Genomic DNA, 12,323 nt, shown 5'->3' on the forward strand with positions numbered 1-12,323 from the left:
TTTTTTACTGTGTAAGATAGCTGCTAATGCCTTGTGTATGTTTGCCTGTGTGATTGTAAAAGGCCATGATCTCATTTTATAAAACAACTAGAAAAAGAATGATGGAGCTATTTTCATTCATTCTTACTTTTGTAATGTTAGATCAGTCAGACATGTTTACAGAGTAGTGACACAGATTTATGCAAATTCATGCCCAATACATCTTTATCTAATAAATGTTTACTCTGATTTGTCCTTAGATAGTCACTCACATTGTGTTTAGTGGACATAAAAAAGAGGTCATGTGCATTGATTACTAATTCTATAGACATAGTTTGCTTTATAAATGAAACATTTTAAGAAAATATCAGCAATAAATGTTGATTCTGTGTGGAAGCAAAATGTCAATATTCTCCTATATGTTCATTGTCTTATAGACAGCTTATAGAATTATCATTTTATAGATATTTTCCCTTTCCTACTCATATAAACTCAAATGTTATCGATCAAATAGTTCATTTGAATTCAAAGCTTCAAAATATTAGATTTTTATTCAGACAAAACAACAACTGAAGAGAATCTTTAGCAATAGTCTTACCTGATGTAACAAGGACCTTTATAAATAATTCCTGCTAATTGCTGTCAGTCTTGGATGAATGTTAATTTGAACACAAGATGAATAACATTGTTATATCCAGAAAAAAGCCTAATCATCACATGAATATTACTATATATTTATTAATGAGTTGTCTACGTTCATAGTTCTCTTCATGCACTTTTACCCTTGTATAATACAGGACAGGTCAGCATTCAGAAGACTCCAGTTGGGAAACGTCACGTCCGTAAAGCCAATAATAGTCGGTGAAATTGTCTTTATGTGCAAATATAACGTAGTTATACACCGAGTCCACATATTATGTACAATATGAAGGTTTTAATCCCTTGTACACTATAACTGTACTCTAACCTGCTGTGACACGCTGCTCTGACCAAAAAGATATTACACCTGAAGTCATTTATATTGACGTACGTGTCCCTCAGTGACACTTGTTTTGGGATTGTGTAGAAAACCTTCCACACTATTATGGGTTAGTATTGAAAACACAAGATCAACTATCAGAGTCGGTCTTACCTTGAACGCAGGTGTCCTTCCAAGTCCCTCGGTCCTCTTCAAGTTTTTCTACCTAATCTATTGTTTATATCTTTAGATGAAGGAGTCAGACTTAGACCTTCTTGTCTTTTCAGGATCCTCACAATGGGAGGCCTTGTTTTTTAAAAGCAGTGTAATACAGATAAATATGTGTAATATAGAAAGAAAAGAAAATAACAAACCAAGAAACAGTCTCCAAGTTAAAAACCAAAAGTTATGTGTCACATACATGTACATACAGGGTACGGCATGCAGTGATATGCTTTTTACATCTGTCCGGTATGTAAGCATAAAAAAAGGAACACAATTTAGGATAAAAAAATAAACCAAAAGGAGATAAATAAATAAAAAAGTATCAACTGTATAAAAAACTATATAAAATGTGAAAATATAAGTGAAAAATTATGTATATAGATAAATATACAAATATAAATATAATTAGTTCTTCACGTTTTTTGCCGCTGCTGATTGTGTTTTTATGCCGACTGTGTTTTTTATACTGCTGACAGAAAACCTTGTGAATTCACATCAAGCTTTCAATGTTACTCTCTATCTTGACATTTAAACATGCTACTGAACATTACATCATTTCTTCAGCAGACAAACAATTACATAAGTTCGTATAAAAGGTAAAACTTATCGTTCTATAAAATGGAAAAGAAAACTTATAACAACTCTATAATCTTCTTTCAGCAAGATGTGTCTGTTCCTCCTGTTGTTGTATCAGCTTCCTTCTGGATCTCTTCTTCACAGGTTTAATCAGATACATTCACTTTCTTTATTCCATACAACAGTGTCCCCATTTCCTTTAGTTTATTTGACATTACTTTAGTGCATTATTAACTCTCACGGTGTGTTGATAGAAATGTTAAGAGTGGAGTAACTGCCATACCACCAACATCTGGTTATCCTTAAGTGACAATCTCATCCAATACAATAAAGAGACAAAGTGAAATTAATGCAGCAAAATGACAGAAAACAAATAAAAGACAACAAAGACACAAAGCAAGGAAGAAGGAAGTTCTGGCAGACTCAGAAGAAATAAGTCATAAACTTTACTCTTGTACACATTATATACACAAATAAAAGTAGTAATAACACTCAGTCAGACAAATACGGATGCTTTAACACACTTTGTCAGTGGTTATTTACTCTATATTAGCTTATTATTATTATATTATAATAATGATATACAATTATTTTATCAATAATATAATCATTTAAATTAAATACAAAAAATAATTGACTTTTTTGTGTGCAAGCTGGTTGGGAATGAAACCACACACACACACACACACACACACACACACACACACACACACACACACACACACACACACACACAAACTAAAATGAAAGTACAGCAACAACGACCAAATGTGTACATTGTGAGTTCTACACGAGAGGAATAAAAGACAAAATCCAGATCCAAGTTAATGTTATCATTTCATAGGTAACACTGACTATAGATTTTTACACTCAAAACTCTTTCAAGATGATTTTGGAACCTTTTCCAGCCTGATGAGCAAAAACAACTCTTTTTCTGAAGGCCTCAGAAATCTCCCTATATACTGTATATATGGGTCACTTTGAGCTTCCGTAGCGGGAACTCTGAATTGCCGATCACTTATAAAAGTCATAGCACACCTCTCCTCAATGAGCCGGTCGATTTGACACCTCATTCATGGGTCTAGGACAAAAGCTGTGGGACAAATTATGGCACAATAACAAGAATGTTGCTTTTCAAGCACCATTAATAATGTGGTGTAGAACAGAATGACGGACTGATGCTGTAATTCTACGACGTGTTTCAGATCGGTTCTTCTGTCACAAGGATCTTAGCCAATAAGTGTGTAGGAGGAGCAGGAGGAAGAGGGATAATGACCAATAACACACAAGTGATTTGTGCATAATTATAATGTCAGCTTATAGATAGAGCAGCCGCTAGCTGGGTATTACTCATTCTCTTACAGTTCACCATGACAGATAATGTCATTTCGATGACAGTTCGGAGAATCACGCAGCGATATCAGGCTAGAGGAAGGGATATCACCCGACCAAACTGGGTGGCAGCTTCCACCTGTCCGCAACTGCAGGGAGACCGTAAGGAAAGCACTGGAGGAGTTACTTCCCGATGCGGTGAAGCAGGCGGTGGAAGCGGCACAGCCGGCAGCGGCGACTCATATTAATAATAATAATAATAATAATAATAATAATAATTAATTTATATTTAAGTTAACCCAAAAGCAGATGATGTTCTTATGAATAAAAAAAGTTTAACGATGAATATGAGAAGTTTACGACTTTAGTTTTTATTTACTAATATTTATATGTAGATTTGGTTCTATGGTAAATAACATAGATCATGCTGCATTTTGTATCACACCACACAATTTTTAGATGAGAAAAATATAAAAAATATTGAAATGTAATGACATGTTTCTTATTACCCAGGTGTGTCCTGTTAGATTGATCATTTAAATAATAAATAGTTCTGAACATCTACACTTGGTTTTAGTTTCCAGTTTTACTTGTGAGGACTGAATGTGTTGTTAAAAAGGAAAAACCAGCATGAAGATCAGAGAGCTGTCTATGGGAGAAAAGCCTCTGTACTGTAGCAACACTGTTATCATGGGGTGTAAAATCTCTTACATTTACCACTGTATAATCATTCCCAATGTGACATTTGATTTGAAGCTCTAGTGCAGAGACATTATTGGTGATAACTAACCGGAAGTAAACATTACACTAAGTACTTTTATTTTTACTTTTCTTTTTTAAATGTTCTTATGTAATGAGAAGTTTCAAGTGCCTGTGTTCAAGAGAGAGAGAGAGAAAGAGAGCACAAAGTAAAATTACACAAGACATCTGTATGATTGATGGCTGTTATTTATTGGATCAGTGCAGCTTTACCTTCACTGTTCAGCTTTATGACTGGATTGAATTGAGCTTCACTTGTAGAAATGAAAGATTCTAGATGTTAGTAAAATATTGTGTGGAAATAATGAATGATTCTGAATGATTTGTTACACCAGGAGCAGTGGGCAGCCGTTTATGCTGCGGCGCCAGGGGAGCAGTCGGGGGGGTTCGGTGCCTTGCTCAAGGGCACCTCAGTCGTGGCCGGCCCGAGACTCAAACCCACAACCTTAGGGTTAGGAGTCAAACTCTCTACCCATTAGGCCATGACTTCCCCGTATGTGAGCATTTTAGAACACATTTTAAATCATTTCTGTCCAGTTAGGTGAAATCTATGAAGTACTTTATACCGTATAAGTTGTAAGTTGGCGTTTTTTGTCATGAAGTAGATATTTTTGCAGATTTGTGTCCAGAAAGCGGCAATGGGAGCAATGGATAAGTCCCATTAAGATTCCCATTTAGCATTGGGTCGGCTTAATGTTGTCTGATTTGGATATTATTCTATATATTTTGGAGAGTAATTTTTTTGGGGAGGTTATATTAATTAGTTCTGAGATTGGAGGGCGAAAGGTCTAGATTGTCTGAGTGTCTATTTTTGATTGAATAGATGATTTGATTTGTAAATATTCCAAAAAACAATTACTCCCAATGTCATATTTCTGGACCAAGTGGGAAAATGGTGCCAAGTTGTTATTAAGGAGGATGTGTTGAAGTTGTGTGATGCCCTTATCTACCCATGTGCGTAAGTTGAATGGCTTCTTATTAACTATAAAATCTGGGTTATTCCAGATCGGGGTGTATTTAGATGGTGCAAGAGGGGTGTTTGTGATTTGATGACATTTCCCCCAGGCTGTCAGAGCTGTGGCTATTGTTGGTGATTTAAAACAGTGGTGCTTTTTGGTGATTGTCTGACTATAGAAAGATAATTCTGAAATGTTAATCTCTTTACAAATTGACTGTTCAACATCTAGTCATGGGTTAGGATGAATCCATTTGTATATATTTTGGAGCTGATTGGCCAAAAAGTAGTGATAGAAATGTGGTGCTTCCTGTCCTCCTTGTGTTTTTGGTTTCTGTAGTTTAGTCAATTTAATTCTTGGGGTCTTATTTTTCCAATAGAATTTAGTGAGGATTGAATCTAGTGATTTAAACCAGGTGAAGGTGGGTAGTGCTGGAGTCATTGTAAATATATAGTTTAATTTAGGGACTATAGTCATTTTAATTACTGATATTCTGCCCATAATGGATAGTAGTAAATTCATCCAGCGATGAAGGTCATCATTTATTGTTTTAAGTATTGGAGTAAAGTCCAAACAGCTCTGACAGCCTGGGGGGGGGGGGGGGGGGGGGACGACGGACATTAATGCCTAAGTATGTGCTATAGTTAGTGCACAAAGGAATGAGCCAATGACTGATGATGATTTGCTTTTACATATCTTCTTTACTTGAGTTCTGTCTATAAAATCTTGATGTAATCAATGATGGTGGCCCTTCATCTCCCATGCTATATGCAGAGTGTTGGATCCTGCGTCTGAACCTTGTGAAACCTTTTTTACACATGCCCGTGTCTACCAGTGTGATACTTTATACTTTAATTCTCTCAAACCTCAGAACTTCCACGACCAGCTACAAACCTCACACACAGTACAGCAATCTACAGCCACTATGGATCACTGGTGAGGAAAATTAACTCTTGTGTTGAAGTGTAGAAGATAAAAGTGTGACTGTAAGATCAGAAAGGGGGGGGGGCACGGTGGCTTAGTGGGTAGCACGTTCGCCTCACACCTCCAGGGTCGGGCTTCGATTCCCGCCTCCGACCTTGTGTGTGTGGAGTTTGCATGTTCTCCCCCGTGCCTCGGGGGTTTCCTCCAGGTACTCCGGTTTCCTCCCCCGGTCCAAAGACATGCATGGTAGGTTGATTGGCATCTCTGGAAAATTGTCCCTAGTGTGTGATTGCGTGAGTGAATGAGAGTGTGTGTGTGTGTGTGCCCTGCGATGGGTTGGCACTCCGTCCAGGGTGTATCCTGCCTTGATGCCCAATGATGACTGAGATAGGCACAGGCTCCCCGTGACCCGAGGTAGTTCAGATAAACCGTAGAAAATGAGTGAGTGAGAGTGAGTGAGTGTAAGATCAGATTAATGCAGAATTGATTAAATAATGCCTGTATGAGGCAGGTAAAGAGTCCTAAGTGCAGGTAGAGGATTATTATCATAATTTGCCTTGTGTTCTCCTGTATTTCATCATGTCTCCTCTCCTTGGTGTTTGGTCATTTTTCTTGGTAACATGGCAATTTACAGCAAAATCCTTGCTTTCTGCTCAATATTTTGCACATTTCCAATTTCAGTAAATATATAAATGTGTATATACATTTATAGCTGCCGTTTTAAATTATTATTCATTATCATAAATTTCCATTAGTTCACATGTACATCAGATGCTTAGATGTTAAATATATTTAATTTTCTTTATTTTAAATTTACTGGTTTAGATACAGTAAATGGATTTATTTAGATACAGAGGTGCATTTAAAGAACTTATACAGGTTGTTAACATCACATATTCTAACAAAATACACTTCCATGTGAAGTCCCCTGTGGGATTCCTTTATCCAAAATCTACCTCTTTCTATATTCACCCATTTTTCTAAGCACATTTAGAGAACACACCACTACTTTCGTAAAGATGCTGGATAATTTTCATGAAGGATAATGATGGCGGAATGAAGGAGGCACCCGTACACACGTTATCACTGTATTTGCAGTTGAATCTATTTGCCAGAAGATGGCGCTAAGTTACACGATGTTATAAAAGTTGGGTTGTGCAGTGTACAGTCTGCCACACACCATGAAAGCGTTTGGCACTTTGTTCTTCTGGATGTTGGTCTCCCAGCTTCTGATCACTCTCATGTTTTCAGGATCCAGCTGTGAGATAAAGATGAGCCTCCACGAGCCTTTTCTGTGCTGTAAATGGCCCACAGTCCCTTGTCACCCACAGCCAGGTCGATGTCGGTGTAGCCACCCCAGGAATAAGGATACCGGCCGTGAAATCCTGGGTGTGGCAGCTCGCTCCAGGCCACGATGTTCTCAGCAGCAACGTCATAACGCAGCAGCGCGGGGCTCTGTCTGCATCGGTAGTAAAGCGATCCGTGGTACACGGTGGCCCCGGTGCTCCCCATCGACTCTGGTAAAAGCAGGACCTTGGTGGGGTAGTCACGGGCAAGCTGCTCCAGGTTTTCATAGGCGTACAGTTCTTGTACTTCACTGCTCACAGTGTCGATGCACCACACCATGTCTGGCCCATACGGAGCTCCTGGTTACTCTGGGTTCTGGAACCACATTCCGTATTTTCCTGTGGTGCTGTTGGCCTTCTGATGGGTCTCAGGCTCTCAGGTTTTATACATAGAATAAACAAAACAGATTATTATCATAAAAATCAAGTTGTTTGTAGGCACATTTCAAATTTCATGTCAATTCATGTCAAATTTCATTGTTTTTTAATGGCTGGTTGCTAATTTATAGATTTAAAGCCATGTTTATATTTAACAATCTTCAAAAATTAAGTATTATTTTTTGTTTTTTGTGTGTGTGTGTGTGTGTGTGTGTGTGTGTGTGTGTGTCCCTTAGTTCACATGTACATCAGATGCTTAAATGTTTTTCAAATGAAAATGTTTTATTTATTTCTAAATCTATATATTTGTCTTTAATTATTTATTTATTAATATTTCTAATGCATATATTTAATGTTCTTTAATTTAAGACCCCATTTCCCTTGGTATCTTTTTAATTTGAATCACTTTGTGCTGCTAAAACCCTATATCGAATGACTTTGTTCTGCTGAAACATTAGTGTAGCCCAGCTGGGGTTATATTAAGTATCATTTCTTTTATTTTCATGTAATGGGGCATTTATGATTGTTTGTGGTTCATATAATATCATAACTGTGTCTGTGTCACAAAGTGACACGGTGAGACAAAGGCGAGTGAGGATCCAAATGCAGTTTAAAGGTTTTTACTAAACAAAACACAAACAAACAGGCAGGCAACGCGGAACAAACAGGAAACGGGAACATGGACATGCACACACCAACAACGACCAACAACATTGAAGTGAACAGACAGAGTATATATGGTGAACGAGAACCAATCACAAAACAGAGACAGACAAGGACTAAGACAAAACACCTGGGGAAGAGAATGAATGTAATTAGTGTCCATGGTAACAGATAGGTGGGCGGGGTCAACAATTAACATCAGGGAGAGACGGCAGACAGAAACAAGGGGAAAACACAGACAGACACATTACAGAGCCCCCCCCCCTACGAGCGGCTTCCAGACGCTCCCAAGTCCACAAAACCCAGTTCAGGCGGGTGGAGCGAAGGCGCAACCAGGGTGGGAGGGCGGGTCGGGTTCGTGTAGTGGTGACGCCCGCCGAGCAGGAGGCCGGGGTGGCGCCAGCCGAGCCGGAGGCCGGGGCGGCGCCGGCGGAGCCGGAGGCCGGGGCGGCGCCGGCGGAGCCGGAGGCCGGGGCGGCGCCGGCGGAGCCGGAGGCCGGGGCGGCGCCGGCGGAGCCGGAGGCCGGGGCGGCGCCGGCGGAGCCGGAGGCCGGGGCGGCGCCGGCGGAGCCGGAGGCCGGGGCGGCGCCGGCAGAGCCGGAGGCCGGGGCGGCGCCGGCAGAGCCGGAGGCCGGGGCGGCGCCGGCAGAGCAGGAGGCCTGGGCGGCGCCGGCAGAGCAGGAGGCCTGGGCGGCGCCGGCAGAGCAGGAGGCCAGGGCGGTGCCGGAGGCAGAGCCAGAGACCAGAGCAGGACCGGAGACCAGGGTGGTGCTGGAGGCGGAGCCAGAGACCAGAGCAGGACCGGGGACCAGGGTGGTGCTGGAGGCGGAGCCAGAGACCAGAGCAGGACCGGAGACCAGGGTGGTGCTGGAGGCGGAGCCAGAGACCAGAGCAGGACCGGGGACCAGGGTGGTGCTTGAGGCGGAGCCAGAGACCGGAACGGAGTTGGCAGCCAGGGTGGTGCTTTGGGCCTATGAACAGGGACAGGAGGTAGAAGGGCTGGCAAGTCCAGCGAAGCAAAACACAGGAAAACAGAAACATGCATAGGTTCAGGCCAGGCAGAGAGTTCAGGTAGTTTGGGTGTCATGATGTCGACCGCGTCCTCTGACTCAGTCATTTCGGTCGACCCGGCCGATTCGGCTGGTTCCGTCAGCTCGGCCGGTTCCGTCGACCCGGTCGGTTCGGCAGGTTCCGTCGACCCGGTCGGTTCGGCAGGTTCCGCCGACCCGGTCGGTTTGGCAGGTTCCGCCGACCCGGTCGGTTTGGCAGGTTCCGTCGACCTGGTCGGTTCGGCAGGTTCTGTCGACCCTGCAGGTTCCGTCGACCCGGTCGGTTCGGCAGGTTCTGTCGACCCCGCAGGTTCCGTCGACCCGGTCGGTTCAGCAGGTTCCGTCGACCCGGTCGGTTCCGTCGACCCGGTCGGCTCGGCAGGTTCGGCAGGTTCCATCGACCCGGTCGGTTCGGCAGGTTCCATCGACCCGGCAGATTCCGTCAACCCGGTCGGTTCCGTCGACCCGGTCGGTTCGGCAGGTTCCGTCGACCCGGTCGGTTCGGCAGGTTCCGTCGACCCTGCAGGTTCCGTCGACCTGGTCAGTTCGGCAGGTTCTGTCGACCATGCAGGTTCCGTCGACCCGGTCGGTTCGGCAGGTTCTGTCGACCCTGCAGGTTCCGTCGACCCGGTCGGTTCCGTTGACCTGGTCGGTTCGGCAGGTTCCTTCGACCCGGTCGGTTCCGGCGACCCGGCTGGTTCCGGCGACCCGGCTGGTCCTGCTGGCGGCTTAGGGATGCCGGCCGCCCGAGCCGACCTCATCGGGGTATCCGCCAGTTTGGAGACCAGCCGGTTAGCACGGACCTCAGCCGAGCTCGCCGGTACGGTGGCCATGGGAACTGGCTCAATCACGGATGTGCACGGGACTGGTCTGGGCGGGGGAACTGTGGAGCATTCGGGCGTCCGTGGCTGATTCCACTCTGTGGCCCACGGACCCCGATGCTTGCTGCCCCCCCCCAAAAAATACTTACGGCCGGCTTCCGTCTCTACAGGGCTCACGCTCAGCGTGGACCCGTCCAGGAGCAACGGCAAGTTGACAAACTCCGAGAATGTCTTTATTTCTCTGGTAGACGGCATCAAATACCGCAGGATCTCCCTTAGTCCGTGCTTAAAAATGTCTTTGAGCGCCTTCTCATCGAAGTTGACCTCGTTGCACAGGTCCAAGAATACCTCCGTGTATTCCTCAACTGGGGCGTCCTCCTGACGAAGACAAAACAGGATTTCTGCTGGATCCATGTGGGGTTGGTCGTTCTGTCACAAAGTGACACGGTGAGACAAAGGCGAGTGAGGATCCAAATGCAGTTTAAAGGTTTTTACTAAACAAAACACAAACAAACAGGCAGGCAACGCGGAACAAACAGGAAACGGGAACATGGACATGCACACACCAACAACGACCAACAACATTGAAGTGAACAGACAGAGTATATATGGTGAACGAGAACCAATCACAAAACAGAGACAGACAAGGACTAAGACAAAACACCTGGGGAAGAGAATGAATGTAATTAGTGTCCATGGTAACAGATAGGTGGGCGGGGTCAACAATTAACATCAGGGAGAGACGGCAGACAGAAACAAGGGGAAAACACAGACAGACACATTACAGTCTGTGTATTGTGAAAAATAATTGTGCACGTCCCCTTTAAGAGTTTGTTAGTAATACACTGTCTAAAAACGTGGCTTTGCCCAGCAGGTTAGTTCATTTCTTTCTGATTGGCCTTGTCCTTCTTATTCCCGCCTCTGCAGGTATACTGAGAATTATGATTGGATGAAGGGGTGGAGTTTAGAACTGCAGATCGGTGTGAGAGGTTTGTTGTTTGTCTCCTGCGAGTTTTAAGGCTAATATATAGAGTAAATAACCACTGACAAAGTGTGTTAAAGCGTCTGTATTTGTCTGACCGAGTGTTATTACTACTTTCATTTGTGTATATAATGTGTACAAGAGTAAAGTTTACGACTTATTTCTTCTGAGTCTGCTGCACAAGTCTGAGTCTGAGTCTGCCGAAGCTACGCTAATTCTCGTGACTATCTAACTGCTTTCCTACACTTTAGTTTAGTTAACGATGTGACTGGGAGGAATTCATGGACCAGTTGGGACTTACCTCGGACGTGCTTTGGAGTACCAGGTGTTCCAGCCGCCTGGGAAGCTGTTCGGGTGATTTGTTTATTTTATTTCAGCTCGTAAGGGTGCATAGATATCTACACTGTGTGAAAACTACATATCCCATGAACATATGCTTTGTGGACGGGCTACTGTTAGCATGTGGCTAATGTTCTGTAAGCAGCCATAGATATCTACACTGTGTGAAAACTACATATCCCATAGGGCTGTGTATTGGCAAGAATCTGGCGATACAATACGTATCACGATATGGGGTTGCGATACGATATGTTGTGATACATTGCGATATTGTAAGCAAGGCGATATATTGGGATATTTCTTATTTTAATTATAGGATAAAGTTTTAGGGAAGCTGTCAAGAACACCACCATATGCAAACCTTAGCAAAAAAAAAGTTCTTATTAAAGTTAAGTGACATAGGGATAAGTACGGTGACCCATACTCAGAATTTGTTCTCTGCATTTAATCCATCCAAAGTGTGCACAGACAGCAGTGAAAACACACACACACACACACCATGTACACACACCCGGAGCAGTGGGCAGCCATTTATGCTGCGGCGCCCGGGGAGCAGTTGGGGGGTTCAGTGCCTTGCTCAAGACTCTCTAACCACTAGGCCACGACTGCCCTATTAGGCCACGACTGCCCAATTAACGATTTAACCAGAACACAGTGGGAACTGCATTTGCATTAATTAGCCCCTGTAACATTCAATATGATTGAACCACTTTATGTGCAGTATGAATAAGGGGTGAAAAATAAAGTGCTTGCAGGATTTCTTAAATGTATAAAATGTGTTAAATTAAATGTATTAAATGTTATCTGTTATAAATAGACCATATATATTTTTAGACCCTGCCTTTAAAGCTTCACAGTTTCAGTTTACAATTGTAGCATGCAGTGTCCTAACATTTTGATCTGAACAAAAGAATTATATCTGCTTAATATCAATGAAAAAATAAAGTGCCTGCAGGATTCCTAAAGAAAACAAAACAAATATAAACAATAAAATATTTACAGATGGTGAACATTCTCAGAACCATTAAACTTGGAT

General features: G+C 43.0%; 1 protein-coding gene across 2 annotated transcripts in view; it reads right to left on the reverse strand.

Annotated features, from left to right (window-relative positions):
* The window catches only part of LOC113651658, a 187,773-nt gene that overhangs the window by 84,232 nt on the left and 91,218 nt on the right, over positions 1–12,323 (reverse strand). Inside the window, exon 4 of one of the 2 annotated variants that reach the window (XR_007140702.1) lies at positions 2,510–2,524. The exons of the other annotated variant lie outside the window; for it this stretch is intronic. The gene's annotated coding sequence lies outside the window, so the exon portion shown is untranslated. Of the gene's footprint in view, positions 1–2,509; positions 2,525–12,323 lie in introns of those variants that run through there. 2 annotated transcript variants of the gene reach the window in all.

The sequence above is a fragment of the Tachysurus fulvidraco genome, chromosome 1, assembly GCF_022655615.1.
Source record: "Tachysurus fulvidraco isolate hzauxx_2018 chromosome 1, HZAU_PFXX_2.0, whole genome shotgun sequence".
Lineage (NCBI taxonomy): Eukaryota > Metazoa > Chordata > Actinopteri > Siluriformes > Bagridae > Tachysurus > Tachysurus fulvidraco.